The following is a 21466-nucleotide window of genomic DNA, read 5'->3' as shown; positions in this document are numbered from 1 at the left end:
CTGCACACGCAGCTATTGTAATTTACCATTAAGCCATGGCGGATATACAGACATCAGATCTTATCACAACCATATCATCCAGTGCAGTCATTCAACAGTATAGGAAATGTATTCCATCATGTAGATGTATGTGTGTGTGTTTATGTCCAGATATAGATACATACATATATATAGATATATCAGGAACATCCCATGTGACAACAAAGCATTACAAAGGAATGAAAAGGGAAACACCAGCAATGTCTGTATTATGTAGTGGTATTGTCCTATGTAATATCAAGACTCAGACATGTGTCATTAATACACGTAAACATTTGTACATTGGCCATATACATCACTCTGTGCATTTTATTTACATTAACACAACAGTTCCTGTCCAATCATTATGTGAAAACAGTACTCTTGCAAGGTGCTGTGTGCGACATCATCATCATGATAAAGGTAAATGGGGTAACCATAGAGGGACCGGTAGTGTTGTGTGTACAATGGGGTCATCTGCATTGCATGTATCTGGAACCTTTAGGAATCATGTGCATACAAGGATCGTGTGCCCGAGAGACAGTGGTGAGGACAACTGGAGTATGTTGTGATGCATATTAAAAAGGTTACATGTGTCCAGTGGACATGTGTACGAAATGGACAGCTATGTATGGGGCAAATGTTGTTCTAGGAACCAATTGGCCTTTAGTTTCAGTAGGGTGAGAGTGGGATGTGGGGGAAGGAGAGTAGGTATGCTCGTGGAGGATAGGTTGGGTAGGATGACAGACAAGACAGCATACAGGGTCGGTATATGACACATTTGTGCGGATACACCTTGGACAGGGAGCAGTGTTCGGCAGTCACAAGCCCATGAGCACCCAGATGGAAACAGTGGGACGGAGGTCCCCAGCCATGGGCAGCCATCACTGCACCAAAACAGCCACAAAGGTGGCAGTGCTGGGGGCTGTCTAGGAGGGGCAGGCTTACCCTGTAAATGTGGCACTCTGCTGTCGAGCTGGTGTATCTGGCCTCGAAACCTCTTACTGAGCTCCCTTACTTACCACGTCTGGGACTGTATGACAGTGGACATGTTCCTGTCTGGACCTGCTCCCAGGGGGACAAGCCCCATCCTCAGTGATGGTTCCACCAGAAGGTGGTGCAGAGCCAACAGAGGTGGAAGTCCAAGGCTGGGCCCCAAATGTGCTGGCACCTGGTGCCATGGCCAGCTAAAGTAGGACAGGAGGTTCTGCCGGGACCTCCAAACTCATACAGCCTATGGTGTTGCAGTTTTAACACAGATATGGCTTAGTAATAGTTAACAGCATTCAGGATTACTTATAACAGCATGCATAGATATGACCATCAACCCAACACAACAGATAGTATACATTTGTAGAGGGAGCACAACACATGCATATATATTGCATGACATCTGTACAAAGTGTACAAGACTTGTGACTGCAGCTATGAACAGTGGCCCATTATTGGAATTTCACTGAGAACCCCAGACAGTGTCTGTCATACCACTGTTTCATGTGACATATGTCCAATCAGGGATGCAATGGCAGTAACTCATCTCTATCACCATGTACTGACCTGCAATCCTCACACTATGCTCCTGCAGTTCACAGATGTGTGATCAGTGAGTAACACAAGAAACAAATGGTTCCACACACTGACCAGTCCACAGATGGCTCTACAGATGAGGGTTCCCTCACAAACAGAGCACTGTCTTGTCAGTTTTAAAACATGCAAAATAGCCATTACCACACACAACTTGTTAAATTGGCAGTAGTCTCAATGAAGCATAACTACACTTACAAGCTGTAGTCATGTCTGGCACATCACCGTCCTGTCTTTAGGCTATTTCCCACTGTGTATGTTGTTTGAGGAACATCCAGATATCATCTGTGATGCTGTTTATCAAACACCAGATCCAGGTACCATTCACAGCGACATGATGTTCCTATATATTGTACTGTGTTTCCATGCGATTGGCTATGGGAAAATCATCACAGCTGTTCCACATGCAATCAGCTAGAGTAGGACTGCAATAGGTGCAGAGGCCATCACCTGATCATGACCATCACTTACAAAACACAAGCTGCTGCTGAGCAGGTGTACAACTCCACATCCACCAGAGAGTGTGTGGGAGGGACAGACAGAGACAAAGTACATCAGAGAAGGGCTTGGAGACTAAAACCTAAGCATCGTCAGTCACACACCTACCAGTACAGGGGTTCAAACCCCTGACTGACTAGTCATTACTATTACAAGTGCATGCGGTTACTCCATGTGCCACAAAGCTGACATGTTGGTTTGCTGTAAGAACATATATGTGTGCTGGTGAGCGACATCTGCAACAGAGATATAGTAGACATGTATTAGGTGTAGCACACATGGCTGTCCACATGAATGGATGTCATTGTCAACACAGCCACACTCTCTAATGGACTTACATTGACACACTTTGCCAAGCCCACAAATACACTTCCTAACTACTTAGTTTGCCACACTGCAGTAATGCACAGGTACTACATGCACCACAGGGGATATCCTGAGCTTCTATGGGCTAGGGCATGTGAACATGTCTAATATCAGTCGGTATGCCAATGGGAGCTATACTGGATGTGACTGTGGTTGGGGGCATCATACCCCACACGCAGACACAAGGTGCCAGTACTGACATGCATGTGTGCATTGCTTCATGGGTGTGTAGTGGTTGGCTGTGCAACATGGCTGTACAAGGCTGGGTAACAGGCAATCCTCATCATCACGCCACCCAACAATGGTGTGCAGTGTGGTACAGGAGTGTAGAGTCTGCAATGTCCCACATTGATGGGTATTGTATGAACTGTCCTGACATCCTGGTTACCGTTGTGTATAGCCATTGCTTTGTAATGCATGCCATGTCTGTGTTTGATAGTCCTTGACATGGACATTGCCTGGGATGTGCACATCCCATAACAATGTACAGTGACATGTACAAGTGTACCTGGTTTGGCTGGCACATGTTGTGTACACAGACTGTTATCCTCAGATATGCCATTACTGGCCTGGTGTGGCAGGACATGCTTATAGACAGCAGGTTGACCCTGCACCTACATTGATAGCATGATACAGGTATTCCCTGGTGTCAGTGGCATCGGTCCATACAGGGCAAATGTGTAAGGCATTGTATGGCCTCTGTGGATCACATTTGATGGCACCACATATGTTGCAGACATCCAGTGGGAAACATAGTGAAGGCACATTGTCCGCAATTATGTGCCTATTGTACTGCTGTACAGGGTGCCATGCCCTCTGCAGCCCACTGCAATCACACCATGCCTACTATCTGTCATCAATTTGCAGGGTACTAGCAGCATAGTGGGATATTCTAGGCAAGTGTGTTTGTGTATGACACATGAGTTCAGAACGTATTCCGGGTAATAGTAGGGTTGCATACTTTGTTCACCAGGTCTTTTGCCAAATGTAGGGGTATGGCTTGCCAACACAGTCCCTTAGCTGACTGACATCTGTACTCCTCGTGAGGTGGACATTGTGACATATAATATGGACACCGTATAGGAAAACTACAAAATCTGCTCCCCAACATGTCCAGTGGTTAGACACTCACAGCCACCTCCACACAGGCTCTGACTCTCAAACACACACACACACACACACACACACACACACACACACACACACACACACACACACACACACACACACACACACACACACCTGCCATGTCTTGGAATAGAACCCCTACCTAACTAGTTTATCACACTACAACAATATACAGTTACAGCATGCACTACGGGGAGTACTGGGTTACAGCAGTCCCAGATGTATATTTCTAGGTGAGTGACATCAGTAGAAATGCCAAAAGTGGTTATGTGAATTGTAAAGAGTGTGCATACTCTAGAAAGCATTGTTACTTTTTCAGACAGACAGTTGGCCTCTCTTAGAGCAGAAACCCTACCTTATTAGTTTATCATACTACAGCAATACACAGTTACAGCACACGCTACAGAGAATACTGGGTTACAGCAGTCCCAGATGTGTATTTCTAGGTGGGTGACATCAGCAGGATTGCTAAAAGTGGGTATGTGAACTGTAAAGAGTGTGCATACTCTAAAAGCATAACTTCTTTCACAGGTAGGCAGACACCCAGTTGGCCTGTCTGGGATTAGAACACCTACCAAACTAGTTTAACACATTACAGAATTACGCAGTTACAGCATGCACCATGGAGATTACTGGGTTACAGCAGTCCCAGAGGTGTATTCGTAGATGGGTGACATCAGCAGGATTGCCAAAGAAGGGCATTTCATGTGTACTGTACTGTACATGTCTGTTATCTGTGTGTACCCGCTGCCTACTGTCACTAAAACACATTTACACCTGCTTATAACTACCTTATGCAGTACTAATTGACAGTATCAACAAGGCTTGCAGGTCTTGAACCCTGGACCATGCACACTGAGGTCACTGGACATACCACTAAGCCATCTGGGTTGCATACATGTTGCATGGAGTCTATAATGCACACCTTACAACAGGTATTCCACAGTACTGAAAACAAATGGGACAGTCACTTTGTGTACATATCTACAGTACCCTTGAATGTACTGTACTCTGTGAAACAACAAAAACAAGTCTACATCTGTACAACTGTCATAACTACACACATATATGTATATATATATATATATATATACATATATACACAGCTATAGTTTTATATATATATATATATATATATATATATATATATATATATATGTACACACACACATCTGAACACCCTTTGTGACACAGAAGGGTTCCAAAGGAACTGTGTACATAAAACAGAGGCATCTCTTGTGTTATAACATTTCAATCTTAAGCAGTTCACCAGAGAAGGGATGGTTGTTGTATATGTGGTGTTTGGGGTGGGAAATGATGGCTAATGTAATCTACCCTTGGGATTGTGGAGTAAGGGTGTGGGAATGATGAGTATGGACTTACACCCCAGTGACCACTTCTGTGTCACTGCTCGATAGTGGCACAGGAAAATAACATACCCAACTGTAGTCGTGCTTGACTGTGTATTCTTTACCATTCTTAACTATGTAATACTTTGTAGACACCGGTCACCACAGATGGCTACCATGGTGTGCTAAAAGACATTACACATGTGTATGCCCAGCTACAGGGTAGTCACACACACAAACATGCACACACTTGCCAGTATTCTGCATACACGTCTTGCCTATGTAAAGGTAACTAGTACAGTGGTATGCAGTTGGGGTATGTGCCACAGAACACATACAATTACACTTACTCTGATTCCACTTCTGAGCTGAGTGACATCACAGGACTGATTACTTGCAGTGGGGAGGGTAAAAGTGAGAGGTTTAGCAGTTGACAAGCATAAAGGCCAGTGCAAAAGGAGGTATCCCTTTGGAATGCAGCAAAATCCACTGTCATGACAGGATGCAGACACAAATACACACAACCAAACTCAGCCATTTGCAGATACACGCACTCAGGAATTTGCTGAGACACACAAACACACACAGCCATTTGCTGACACACACACATAAACACACACACAGTTGCCAGTGGTGGGATCAGAACTCCTGCCTATATACAGATCACTATTCCAGTACTGTACTACGCAGTTACGAGATGGGCCACAGAGATTACACATTTCAAGGTAGTCAGACTGCCCTTCTAAGATTGAGGACAACAACAGGGAGACTGACAGTCATGAAGTACATAGCTGTAAACCTGTGTGTTTAAAGTAGGTGTCCATTACAACCTGTATGCACAAACAAGACACAGCATCTGCAAGTAGGCCTGAGAGGTATAGTTATAGCACAATAGGAATCTGAACTGGAGTATGGCCATCTGCGGAATGGACAACTACTGTCACTATACATGGTTACAGTGAGCATGCTCATACACTTAGTAGCACAGGGCTGTTTGGGATGCCCTATGACTACAACTACACAAGGTTATACTGGGCATGCTCATACACTTAGTAACAAAGGGCCTGCTACATGCACTGACTCAAATTACACAAGGTGGCAATGGATATGCTCATACACTTAGTAGCACAGGGCTGTTTGAGATGCACTCTGATTCAAACCAGAGAAGGCCACAGTGTGCATGCTCATACACTTACATGTACAAAACATGCTGTAATGGACTTCTATTGTAAACACACAGGTTTACAGCTATGTACATCTTACCTGTCAGTATATATGCACATCCTACTGGTATACTACCTGATAACTGTATGTGGCCTGTGAATGATATATCTGTGTCTGTGCTGTGTGATACACATGCATACATGTACATGAAGTACTGACATATATATGTTAAGTATACACATTCATGCATGTGTGGACGTGACAGACAATAGGTCACCTGGGACACACAGACAGATGCTACCTAAAGCATGTGTCACACACCTTGCTGCTCTGAAAGACAAACATTGATAGCAGGTTGTGGACAGTGGCATTATACGTGGAACAGTGGCATGTGCAAGCATAATGTGTGAACCACATTGTGTAATGGTACTGAGGTGCAGGTGTCAAGATGACCTCTCCCGGCTGTGTTAGTAGTTGTCATTATTAGCAGGACCGCTACTCTAAGTATATCTCACATTGGTCATATACACAATTTCTGCTGATGTCCGTCACCTTACATGAGGCATTTGCTACCAAGCACATTAATGCCACTTGCAGTGATGTCACGGTACGAGTGGCAACTGCTAGACCAAAACAATGAACCAATGTCCTGCTGTTATTATGAGGTTGTCCAGTGTCTGTCATTCCGGGCTGTCATGACTGAACAACAAGCCTTCAATACAGAGCACATGCATCCATGTTTCACGTGTGTGTGTGGATAATTCCTAGGTTGCATTTATCCATATAGCCACATTCCAAGGCAAATGTTCTACACCCAGAAGTAACACCCTGACACCTACAAGACAATTGCATTGGATGCTTATGCTAGCCAGTGCTAGATGTGTGGCTTTAGTAATCCATTTGCTCGATGTAGAACCTACAATGGGGAATACTGACATATGTGCAGTGAGGAACACCTGGCTGAAGGCTCTGTAGTGCACAATTGTACAACCACTATATAACTCAGATCCAGACATGTGGACCATAACAGTGGTATGGACCATTCCAGGTGGTGGTGTACACATATTCATAAAGGCTACTCACATGTAAAGACCACTACTCTGACATAACGCATTACAGATGTGTCAGGTACAGCTGATAGTGGCAAATGCTGCATTCTAGGTTGTATCCTCATATACATCCACCACCTTGTCCCCAGACTACCAACACACATCCATATGTGGTATGAATAGCATGGTAGACCACCAGATAACCCGTGATTGGTGGACTGTACCTAGGCCTACATCAACTGTGCAAAGTACCCATGTACAGACTCAGCTGCATAATGTGTTATGCAATGCAATAATACCAATGCTTGTAACCAGCTCAGTTGTACACATACCAGGGTCCCTCAGATGTCAGCATTAACACAGTTGACTGTTGCTGTAAACCAGAAAACAACACCCTCATGGTTGGATATGACCTAACTGTTCCTGCCCTGGATATGTACATCTCACTCTCATACAACATAAATGACATTACTATAGCTTTTGTTATCCTTTCTACATACAGGTGGCTACAGTCATTACACACATGTACATGGCAGATAGCATGCTAACAGTACATAATGTTTGATATCTATGTTAACAGAGGTAGTATTCCCTCTCTACTGGTCACCCATGACACCTATCATATCATACAACACCCCATGTGGCATGTATATCATTAGACATGTCCACCTAATGCAGTGCCTGCAAACATACCCAAATAACAGGATCATAGGACCTACACAAGACCTGTATTGACAGACTCAGGGAATTCCAGCTCTGCTCTGTATGTTCCTGAGTGGTCACAGGTGATATGTTCATGACATGTACAGCCAGGTGTGGTCACAGCTCCTACATTTACCCCATGTCAACAATTACAAGCCATGCATCCTGTGTGCTGTCTGGACATTAGCCTTAGTACCACAATAGCCAGTACATGCTGGGGTGAGATGTTTACAAGCCACAGACCTTGCACATGCTTGAATAAGTGTACTGCCTAGCTCTAACAGAGAATATTGCTGGCACTCTTTCAGTAAACATGAGGTGTGTGTGTGGCAAATATGATGTGCTCACTGTTGACCATTACAGTGCCCTGGCTTCACCATGATAATGTCAAGTAACAGTGTGTAGGAGCATGACATGGAATAATGCTGTGTGTGTCTTGCTGATATGTGCTGCTGTCATATAGGTACACTTGGCTTCTCAGTGAATGTGGTGGTGTCCTACCAGTACATGAATACAACATCCATTATGGTGTAATGCTCGGTTATGTTTCACACATGGCATGGGGAAGGTGTGGAATGTATCCTCTTGACCTGCTAGTGCACTTACTGATATAGACCGCATGTGTGTACATGTATTGATGTTTGTGTAGATTCCATGTGTGTGCAGTGTCTGATGTCTGAAGTTGACTGTTGTCTTAGTACATCATGCTGTTGCAATACAGCCTCAACATTGCCAACTGTATATGGTGATATGCTCTAAGTACAGTAAGTCGTACATGAGGTATGGACAGATGTTTGGACATGACTACTAAGTGGTGGGGCTTCTTTGCAGATGAATGATTACTGAGGACAGCTCACTGGTGTGTTACAACCATTCCTACAATAACCTGTGTAACTGCTAAGGTCAGGTTTTTTAATTGAAGTGGAAGACAGACAATGTAGACTGCTGTAAGGGTGACACTGAAGGCAAACTTCATGACACCTGTAACAGTAATACCTCCCCTGTGCATATATTGTGCATATATCAGCACATTTGGCAAAGGAGAGAGTCAGTAAGCTTTGTACCAGATGCAATAGTGATGTACTTCTGTAATACCTATCATGAAATAGGCAGGTGTTCGATTCACAGTACTGGCATGTGTGGGTGTGTCTAATTCCATATATGTCCCGTATGGTTGGGAATACATCCCACATGTTTTCACTCTCCTGAACACTGTTGTTGACACCAGTACAGAGTGAAGTGTAGAAAGAAAGGCATAGGCAGGTGGTTGAACCTCACACATGTAAAGTGTCTGTATGTGTGTGACATAGGTGTATATCTCTGTGAATGCCACAGAGTGTGTGTGTGTGTGTGTGTGTGTGTGTGTGTGTGTGTGTGTGTGTGTGTGTGTGTGTGTGTGTGTGTGTGTGTGTGTGTGTGTGTGTGTGTGTGTGTGTGTGTATGTATGGTTGTGCATGCATATGGCTGTCTGTGTGTATGGCTGTCCAGTCCCAGGAGTGAGGTTGTATTTTACCATAGTGAAATGTTAATGCCCCCTCCCCCATCCTCTCAATGCAATCTAGCATCTCTGTTGATATCATCAATAGTAGAAGGGCATTCTAACCGCCTGCTAACATGTACACCTTGGGGTGTGACCTGTTGTTACATAGCCTACTGATGGACCCCCCTCCCCACATACACTCACTGCACTGTAGTATCCCTGTCAGTGTCCTTGATCTTACGCCATTCTGACCACCTGTACATGTGTAATCTCTGTGGCGCATCTTGTAATTGTGTAGTACAATAATGATGATATGCACGTAGGCAGGGGTTCTCATTTGAACACTAGCAACTGTGTGTGTGTATGTGTCAGGGTGTGTTACTTTGTCTGTGAATCCCCTGAGTGTGTGGGTGTGTCTGTGTTTGCATGCTGTCATGGTAGTGGGTATAACTGCTTTCCAATGAGAAGCCACTATTTCCACTGGCCTTTACCCTTGTCATCCGGCATACCACTCTTTTACCTCCTCCCCGCTCCAGGTAACTATACTTGTGATGTCACCCACTATGGATGTGACGGCTCTGAACACAGAAGCTTACTACACAGCTATCATGCTCTTGGATCATTAGAACAGTAAACATAATTGAAACATAGGAGAATATAACTGTGATGTGGAAGCTACAAAGTGCATGCAGGTATTGTCATACTGACCTGTGGGTAGTCAACGTGTACATATGGGACACTAACTGCAAACACAGACATCCCCCGGCACATGCAACTGCAACTGAAAGAGGAAGGCAGATTGTCAAGATCAACATTCTGTTAGTGTTTTTACACATGATACATACTGTCAAATGTACAAAATGTATTCTAAAACTGTAATACATGGTATGTCTGCTGCCTGTCAACACTACTCAACAATATTAATCAACAATTGTCTACTTAGTATGTTCACCCTGTGCATCAGACCATATGAGCATGTCCCTGCACCGATGGTGTGGATGACAGGGATGCGGCACAGGCATTGTCATATGCACAGGGTGATAATGTTTTCCAGAGGCCTAGGCTGCACCATTGGATGACATCATGTGTGTGTGTTAGGGCCTGTGATATAATTGGGCTTGTGTGGATGTTATGCGTGTGTGTGTGTGTGTGTGTGTGTGTGTGTGTGTGTGTGTGTGTGTGTGTGTGTGTGTGTGTTGAGATGCCCTACATTTGTTTCCAGTGTGTGTGTATGCATGCACACAGGTCTGCCATGTGGCTGGCCTACACAGGGGTATTATTGACAGCTGCAGACTGTACAAGACAGGTTTCACAGTTCACGGTGTCCGGCCACGGCCATGTGACCTGCGCCTGCCAAGGGTTGCACGGGCACTACTAGGCAGAGATCCAGATTGGGTGCTGTCTGATGACACATGTCCACTGGAATTGTGTCCTTGTTGGGACCATCCAGGACCATATGCACGTGGCCTGCTGTGTCGTGGTGTGGACTGCACAGCACCAGCTGCACTGCTGCTGCTACTGCCACTATGGGAGTGGGCATGTACAGTAGCATGTTCATGTAGACCTTCAACAGGTGATGTAGCTGAACTACACCCATGTGCCCGATGCCTCACTCCCACCAGATGTTCCAGCACAGACATTCCACGCTTAAGGATTGACATGCAATGGTCAAGAACTCCCACCATTTTACCCAATCTTCTATCCAAAACATCTGCAAGATGATGGTGAGCATTTGCAAGTGCCTGGATGCTGTCAGTTAATGAATGGACAGCAGCCCTCTGAAGCCTCAGACCTTCTCTGTTGTGCCATTCAGCATGTGCCTGTGCCTCCATTACACCCCAAAACATGTGCCTGGTGACTCCAGCTGATGTGCTTTGTCTTGCAGGGGCATGTTGGCCAGTGGTCCTCCTATGAGCAGCGCTGGGCACATGCCTGTGTGGGACATCACCAGTCAGTTGACTGGGATCATGGTGTGCAGGCACACCTTCCATAGTCTTCACACTTCCATGTTCCATATTACCACCCGCCAACTGTCCTTACTCTATGGCCAGTAGTGATGGGGTATGTGTAGGCAGGGGAACTGTGTGGGAGGTGGAGGGGGAGACAGGTAGAATGGCAACCAATGGCACAGATTCAGCCCCTGACAACCCTGCCTGTACCTCAATTATACTATCATCATCACTGCTAGAGTCTGTGGGGTCACTAACATCAGGTGGACTGCAGGAGGGCAACGCACCTACATCAACACCTGTGAAGGGAAGACAAGAACTGTACATTACAAGTTATACCAGACACAGACAGACAGAGACACACACACACACACACACACACACACACACACACACACACAGACAGAGACAAACAGACACACAGACAGAGACACACAGACACACACGCTACATGCAGGTGGTATGGCAGATGACATTCAGCTTAGACAATTATAGTTTCAGCTTAGACAATTATAGTGGTAGTTATCATACATCCCTGAATTGCACACAACAGCATGCATGTGTTATAGCAGATGGCATGTAACTTACACACTTATAGTGGTGGTTGGCATACATAACTGTATTGCACCATTTGTGTTATTAGCCTATGCCCCATACCTGCAACACAATGCATGCACTTTGCACCATTGCACCGCACTGCCATGGTGTGTGCAACATACACCACATGTTAACAGACCATCGCTGACCTTTGTACATCTGCCACTGATGCTTTGTGTTGGCCACTGCCCCTATGTGTGACGACATGAGCAGTAGGGTATGTCGACTGCATACCATGTTTGCCTGAGCCCTAGCTTGCATATCTCCCCCAAAGCAGTGCATGTCTGTTCAACATTATTCTGCCTACCCCTGAGCTGAGTCTAGAAATTGTGCATGTGGCTGTACACACATGTTTGACATGGCTGTCCCTACTTTGCAATGGTGACACAGACCAGCACAGGTTTACAGTACACTTGCCTGCTGTGTGGCGTATGACCTTGCCAATCACATGTAGTATGACATGTCTTCTGCTGCTGTGTTGAATGGCATGCATATATGTGTAACACAATGGTGTCCTTTCTAATCTACAGTACAGTAATGGTGTCCCAATGCAGGGACGTGTTATACTAACATGGGCCTTCAGCTGATGCATTGTTGTCTGTCCACTCTACAAATATGCAGGGACATACTCCACATTGTGCTGATGTGCATAGCCATTGCAGGGCATCATGTGGCTTCACAATTGCTATACAGTGTGAGCTACTGACACAGTTCATAGCCATGACTATGTTCACATACAATACATATCTAATGTGGAATGTGACCCATTTCACTGAGGTGTATACACACTAAACCCTAATGTGGAATGTGTGACACAGGTCACAGAAGGGTATACGGATGACACCCCTACACATCTTCAACCATATTACTGATGTCTGGCAACTATGTCCAAACATGACTAACTTAGCAGTACTCTATGTCCCACATGCCATCGGTGTACCTCACACACATGAGGAGCAGGCATGACATTGATGTCTGACACCAGCAAGGTGAATGTACTGTATCTGTGGCCTGATGTGGTTGTATGTGTATGTTGTGCAACACATGTATGTATTTGGATACTGTATAGGTGAATGTTTTCATGTCGTGACACACTCAAGATGTTCAAGACATGTTATGTGGTGGTTTCATGTTATGCCTACATAAGCTGTGCACAGGCCTGTATGATGTTTAGTGTTTCACATCTGAAATATCACCATTACACAAAGGCCATAGTTGTATTGTGCCGAGCCAATGTACAACAGGGTGTACACACATGTACATCACTTCTACTGTGTGTGTTGCTTCATGTCTCTGGCCATCCTCCATGGCCATGTGTACACATGTCCTGTCCAATGGTTGTGATGGCCATCTTATTTCACGTCAGTGTTATCCGATATGACATACACCCATAGATGTCATATGCTCCACTGAGGACAGGGTTATGCAGACAAAGGTTGGTATGTATGGGATGTGAGGCATGTTTTGCAGGATAGATGAGCAGTGTTGCAGTCAGCCCACTACATGTCATGGACATGTCAGATAGCACATGACATTGTGTGACATTACTGTTCGTATTCCCAACATGTGTAATGCTGATATGTAGTACCTATCCCTACAGTGAAACACACCTCCACCATTGTATTCACTGTTGTCCACACATCTGACAGTGACAGTTTGGAAGGTTTAGTGTAGGTGTTTCATATAATCTTCAATTGTTTCACATGGGTAAACACTGTGATGCATTGTAGGTCTGACCAGTGTCCATTAACAGGACCACCATACATTATGTGTATGTGTGTTATGGCAGATGGCATGCAATTAATATGTTATGTGCATTATCAAGCCTGGTAAATAATAACAATCTCACCTGACGCAGGCTGCTGTCACTGCAAAATGCCAGAGGTACCTAAACAGGAGTGTCACAGCAGTAAGATCGTTATCCACACCTGTGTGATAGCTACAGGGTGCAATGTCCATGTTAGCACTTAAGCCAGTACAATACACTATACTACGGAGTATGCACATCTGTGCATTAATAGAGTAGCAGACTATAGTATGTGGCATGTGTGCATACATGCCTTGCATATGATGTTACATTACATATTGTACAGTAACACATGTAACTATGTGAAATATAGTTGTGTTATATGTGCAGTAGTGACTTACCAGGCAACTCCAGGCTCGGTGGTTGAGAGACACCCACCTCCACAATACCAGCTAAAGCTTATGGATGGAGGTCTGCAGGTGTCCCCAGGTTGGCCAGTAGCTCCTCTGTACATGTGAGTGGGGGTTGGGTGAGTGGCCCCCCACCTGTTGCACCTTATTCCCTGGTGATTGCATTAGCACGCTGTTTCGCCCATCTTATGAGGTCAGTGCAGTGTCAGTGCACCTGCTGATAGGTGTGATTGTGACCACCAACATCATTTACCCTCCTGCAGAGTTCCTCCCTCAGGGCATCCTGCTGCTGTGCATCCTGTGGCATATGGCTGAAGAGTGTTGTATGGTTGTCGAGGAGGTATGGGAGGAAGACCTCATCCTCCAAGTGGCTGTATGCTGGCAGTCTGCTACGTGGCATACCTGGAAGACATAATGATGGAGACAGGTCACAGTAACTCACAGAGAAGTACAGAAGTACAGCTGAACATACATGTATATCACATTTATTAAGATTACAAATACGTCTTTGCAAATCTACATAACACTAACACCACTGACATGTATAAGTCACACACATTTGACACTTACCGGTGATGTGATGTTATTTCCCTATATGTGTGTGTCATGTGATGACATTGCTCATACACCATGTGGATGTTGTCTTGACATGGGCATGTCTGTTTGCCTGTACTGGTGTCTTTACCTATCAGCACATGCCTGGATGTGTTCACATTAATGCAATCGACCTTAATGCTGTGTATATGTCACATATATAGTCATACATAGCCATTAGGAACATGACCTGTGACCCTGCAGACTTGCAAGCATGTATGTGTTTTGCCATATACATCTACATGGCACTGCACAGCTGTGTAGTATCCTGTCATGTATTGCCTGTGTTGCACATATGCAACACATGGGACAATAGCTAGCCTGATGGTATTTGCAGGGTTGGATATCAACTATAGAATGTATGGTCATAGTGATCTACGCTATATGCCCTGGGCCATTTATGAGCCTAGGCAGACAGGTTACCTAACTGTAGGCACCAGACAGGTAAGTTTCAGTGGCCGGTTCAAGCAGTGCCACAGAACTGATCCGCAGGGTTACTGATATATTTGGCATGTGGTCATCACACCATGTCACAGAGAGGGGTGATGTGCAGCTTCGCTGAACAGGGATGCATAGTATGTCAAGAGTATGTTAAGTGTATGGGACAGAGGTCTGTTAGGCATGTTGTGATCCTTGTACTAGAAAGGTAGATGTCCATGATGTATGTGTTATTTGGGATCAGGATGTGTTAAGTGTAGCATGTTCAACACCTCTGGGTTGGACATGGCTTTATTCAGGGAAGGCTGCATGCTACTTAGTGCAGCTAGGGATTGGGAATGGCAGTGTAGGCCATCTACACATGGGCAATAACCCTTAAAGGAAATATGTGATCTATTATGGGTCACATCGGTGTTGAGTATGGCTGAGCAATTATCTCTATATTCCTGGATGGCACCCTGTCATGATTAGGGGTGCCACATACGACTACCTGTCTGGTGTGGTGAAGTAACTATCAAAGGAAGGAATACTGTCCAGCAGTATCCCATACACACAGTTGCCCTTATGTTGACCGCTGCCTAGGTGGTAGTTCATGGGTACAGGGTTTGTAACATAGGGGATGACAATGCAATACTTAGCTGTCAAATTGTGGCCATACGTCACACACCACACATCTGACACACTAAGGTCCTTCTGTATGTTGAACGCAGCACTCACTGAGTCAACTATTGCCCCTAGTTCATAGTCATTTGCAAACATCAATAGGCTGATGCCTTCTGTGTTAGTCTATGTGGTATAGATAACAAAGAGGGGGAGTACCAGGAATGAACCCTGTATTACTGTGGCTGGCACTGGTTTGATGTGTGTATTAGTCAGACACCTTCTGTAGTGGTGGTTCTGCCAGCAGTCCAGTTGCCAACCACTCCTGTGACATAGGAATATACACCTAGTTTACTGAGTGTAGCTGGAACACAGTATTGGTGATGGTGTCCTATGACTCGGCATGGTCATGATATGCATTGCAAATCAACCCTACTGTCATCTACAGCTGTACCGAGTACATCAAATACATTGATCACGGTTCATGGCCTTACAGACCAGACTCAGTAAGGTAGTTGTGCACTATTTTCCATTATCAATGGTGTCTCCCCTTTGTGGGGTGCCATAATGGTTGCTGTGCACCATTCGATGTGTACACAGCCTGACATGGAACATGATGTGTATGTGGATAGCTGAATGTTCTTACATTTGTGTAGGATACACCCTGGGATGTTGACAGGTCCCATGAAAGCTGTATGTATGGCTTTAGAGAGTGCAGCTTATACCTGCATAGTTGTTATTACAGGGGCCCTGTAGTGTACATGGATATATTACTAAGTGTACCTGTTGGGGGGGGTGGGAGTGGATTTAGGTTCTCCAAAACCCTATCTGGATGAACGGGTGCTATTTCTGTAGGTGCAGTACTTCCCATGCCATAGTGCTGTGCAGCACGGCAGGTCTTGTCGTTGCCATTACGATTAATGACACAGCTATATAATGCTCTGTTTGTGCTTGGCCTCATAGTATGTGGCTGATTAGTTTCACAGTAGCTTTGTGTGGTTTTATATGGTGTATCTGCATCTTACTGAGGCTGACCAGGGATCACCTACACTCATGTGTGTTCACTCTTGCAACAGTTACTTCCTTCTGTGGTACAGTTTAAAGCATGGTAATACCAGTTTGCCTTCTTGTTTGTGTTGGGTTGAATCCTGGTTGTGTTTCAATGGCACAATCACTGCACATATGTGACTGCTTAAGGTTCGTTTGTGTAGGATTCAGCATTTGCACATGCATTGTCCATCTGCATGGGTGCCATGACAGTCACCACTCTGCTGTTAGGAATCATAACATTGGAGACTAACTATGTGTAGCATACCGTTAGCCCTGTGTGTGTGACTACTGTGATCCAGGTCAGTGAGGTCGATGGAATCCAACATGCATTGAGCGCAGGTGTTGGTACATGAGGAGTCTTCCCGGTTCATAATGGAATAGTTGAGAGTAGCCATTATTATGGTTCTGTCTCAGACCTAATCTTCCCCATTACAGCACATTATGATGGTTAGGAAATCCGCAGCTTGGTGGGTGATCTGTCTCAAGGTGCAATTTGAATTCCACTTTGGCACAAAGGTAGTTGCTCAGCATAATGCATCTGAAGTTATGCAAGTGCAACTAGCGTGGGGGTGTACTGGTGGTGATCTGTCGCAAGGTACAATTTGAAATCTACTTTGGCACAAAGGTAGTTGCTCAGCATAATGCATCTGATGTTATGCAAGTGCAATTAGCATGGGCGTGTACATATCCTTCAGGAATATGGACACACCTGTGGCCCATGTGTTCCAATAAAGGATAATGGGCAAGAGGTGAGGTATATGTTATAACATGATCATGCAGGTGTGCTCTCCGGAGCATTGAAACATGTCTCAGCAACTGCACAGATATGTTCTCCATGTTAGGGATTGACATATGTGTGCCCGTATAGTGTTTCTGACATGTATCATTGTGTAGTGAGACCCGCGGTTTATTGCTTGGCTGTCCCTGTAACAGCAGTGGACTTTCACTTGAACTGTGCGTGATGAAGGCACTATAGGGGAAGCATGAGCCCTAGGCAGTATCCAGATTCACAGGGGTAGCAGGTGCAGGCCCTGTCTGGCAAAGCATCATGGTCTGTCAACCATGTTATCCCAGGCAGACAGATACTGGATACCCTTTGACTTGCACCACTACACTAGACAATTGTGGAATACAATCCTTTTGTCCCTGTACTGCAGTATCATTCTGGCCAATGGCAGAATGTTACCCAGGCACTGGGACATACCTGCATGGGCTACAAGACCTAACAGTTCCTACATGTGTTTCCATGCAGTCCAGGCTACTGCATCACAGGTCCTGCACAACAACATGGAATATGTCAGAGCCATGTGTATAGTTCAAAAGGTGGTCTGAGTGTATGGGTATGTGGCTAATCATGGCAGAAAGGCAGCTGATAGTATGTATGCCCTTGTATAGGTTGGTTTGTAACATAGTGCTAGAGTTTGCATTCACAAATGAGTACTGTTGGGCATGTTTCCAGCCACGTGTTTTGAGGCATGGCACAATTATGCAAAGTATGTCATACATTTTATGTATTTCGGTGTTTGTCTCTTCCAGCTTGGGGGGGGTCACTTGTTTGGCCAGATACTTAGAAGCGTCTGTGAATGTGTGTGATTTCTGATAGTGTGTGTGGGTGTCCTTACTGTGTTCTGGTAAGGGTACGTGTTGGTTGTGTTGATGAGCTGCATGTGGTAACCTACACCTCATGACTGTCCAGTCCAGTCATGGCTGTAGACTGGGCTGCCTTCCAGCTTACCCCTGTAGCTGCATCCCAAACAATGTGTGGAGTGTGGTGTAAGATGGGTTTGGCAGCATTCATGGCATAGAGATTACATTCCCCCAGGATGGCCACATATACAAAGCTGACATTAGTAAACACCAGTAGCTGACTAGTGGACATGCCTGTATGAGCATTCAGTACAAGTACCAAGTACTGTATTTAGTTTACGTATTGCTTATGAAGCTGTTTTAGACAGTGATGCTCACATGTAAATATCTGTGTTATGGACGTGACAACACTGGCTATTATGGAAATATTGTAGCTATCTTTAGCAGTAACCCTCCTCTGAGGAGCACATCACATCACATCCTGTTAGTTGATTACAAATGATGCAAGTGTCTACAGGTCTGTTTCCTTCTCTGGGTATATACTCACATATCCACCAGGACCATGGGCTCTGTTGGGCACAGACACCCACTCTCCAAACAGAGTCATGTATCAGTAGACTCTGATGTCACTATCAGCATGATCAGGATATAATCAGATAGTGTGAGCCATCACCTATGAAGCTGCTATTACGCATGAGCAGCTGTATCCATCATCTTACCCTCCTACTGCAGATGTTACACTGGAGTTAAATATGATATGCAACCTGTTTCATTACCAGTACTGTGCACTACCTTACATGCAGTATGCACAAGCGGCTGTTAGGTTGGCAATGAGAAGTTGGGCTACGCAAGCCTGATAGTTCAACCACTGTGTTTCTACTCTGAATATCCACTCTATGTAGGTGTGCACATAGCCATTTGGTCCAGCCATGTAACAAGGGTCACTACACATTTGCATAACATGTACATATGCACAGCTGTTATTACTTACAAATGATACTAGAGAGGACCAGCCCTGTAACAAGGGTCACTGCACATTTGCATAGCATGTTCACATGCACAGCTCTTATTGCTTGCAAATGATACTAGAGAGGACCAGCCCTATAACAAGGGTCACTACACATTTGCATAACATGTACACATGCACAGCTGTTCTTGCTTGCAAACAATACTAGAGAGGACCAGCCCTGTAACAAGGGTCACTACACATTTGCATAACATGTACACACATGCACAGCTCTTATTGCTTGCAAACGATACTAGAGAGGTCTAGCCCTGTAACAAAGGTCACTACACATTTGCATAACATGTACACATGCACAGCTGTTATTGCTTGCAAACGATGCTATAGAGGTCCAGCCCTGTAACAAGGGTCAATACACATTTGCATAACATGTACACATGCACAGCTGTTATTGCTTGCAAAAAATACTAGAGAGGACCAGCCCTGTAACAAGGATTACTATAGATTTGCATAACATGTACACATGCACAGCTGTTATTGCTTGCAAACGATACCAGAGAGGTGGATATTACATGGGTTATGTGCATGGATAGTTACCTGGCTCTTCCAATTATCTTTGTTAGCATGCTGCTAAACTGTCAGATGAATACAAATGATATGTATCCTGTTATTCAGTATTGTAACTGCCAATAGACATAACTACTGTTTGCATAACATAACAGAACTGCTATGTGGAATAGAATACAGATCTGCCTAAAATACCAGACATTATAGTTATTGGCACAATATCCCACAATGCACACCATATTTGCATGGGAAGCCCACCTTTAACATGTTCATCTTACTTATACACCCATACATATGTCGACTGTTACAATATATCAACATATACTATCCCCTGTTATAGCACATACTTGTTGGACCAATCCTGACACTGACAGTGGCTGGAAGCAAATTGGTGGGTTCCAAGCCCATATCATCCCTTGTGGTGTATGTGGAGTTTGCCGTGTGACCTACAGCAGTACACACATGGAATACTACAAGCATTACTACTGCTCAACAATACATCGCTACAAGATAGCTATTTCCACTATATGCATTGATTACACTGTAATTCTTACAGAACAGGTACTACATACACAGACATATTACATGTCATACATACCATCTTAGTAATCAGAGGTGTTATTGACTAGTATAATACTCGTTTTTAGTTCATCTTTCAGGGTTTTGTACTGTCCTACAGGTAGATACAGATGTTTTGAATGTGTGACAAAGAAACCTTTTATAGTTAAAGATCAGTAACATGTATCCGGATAACCAACTGGTGTTCCTAAGTAGCTAACTACATGCACATCAGCTGCGCTGCTACTGTCTTAGCCAATACCATGGCTACAGTGGAGTATAATTGAGTACTCCACTTGGGCGTTATCCCTTTGCCTTACTTGTGAGGAAGACAACGTGGAAATGTTGTTTGGAATCTATTGCAACAGCTGTATGGAGACGAACAATAATATATTGTGTGTAATGCCTAGAGGATTTGGTCTAAATGTGAGTGCTGCTGACATATTTCTGAACATTGCTACTTGTGCAGGATTTGTCTGTACCGAATACTTCTGCATATGTTTCAGTCTGGCCAGGTTGTTTGACCAGCTCAAGGCTGCATAGCTATGCATATAATGTTAGGGGGTTTACAGTGTGCTTACCAGACATATTTAGTTTGGTGTTCCTGTGTATTATACTGTGTTGATAATCAGTACTCGGTAAAACTTCCTGGTGTATGAACCTTTCAACCCTCTGAAACGGGATTAGTTCATACAAACCCTATTACATCAGCAGTTGTTAAATTGTATAACAGCAACTATTTCACATAGGGCCATGTTAGTCTGTCTGTGTCCAGGTATATTAAGATTTCAGCAGATGTTGTACAGTAGTTGAACAATTGGTTATGGTATGACAGTATGTATTGATGTAATTATTTGGTTGTGGGTTAGATGTTGGTGGGTGTACATAACACATGCAGGTGTGTAGGAACCCCTTTTATACAATGTCTATATGTGTGTGGGTGTTCTTTCCCTATGTGAACACCTATCCCTTAGTGGACTAATACTATGGTAATTGCAGGCTGATTCATTAAGGCACTGTTAAATGCTTCCTGTATAGCATGCAGGTACTGTTAGTCCTTGAATCCT

The sequence above is a fragment of the Protopterus annectens genome, chromosome 3.part0 (assembly GCF_019279795.1).
Source record: "Protopterus annectens isolate FY-2018-M chromosome 3.part0, PAN1.0, whole genome shotgun sequence".
In the NCBI taxonomy this organism is placed as follows: domain Eukaryota; kingdom Metazoa; phylum Chordata; order Ceratodontiformes; family Protopteridae; genus Protopterus; species Protopterus annectens.
Note: the sequence above shows the minus strand (reverse complement) of the source record.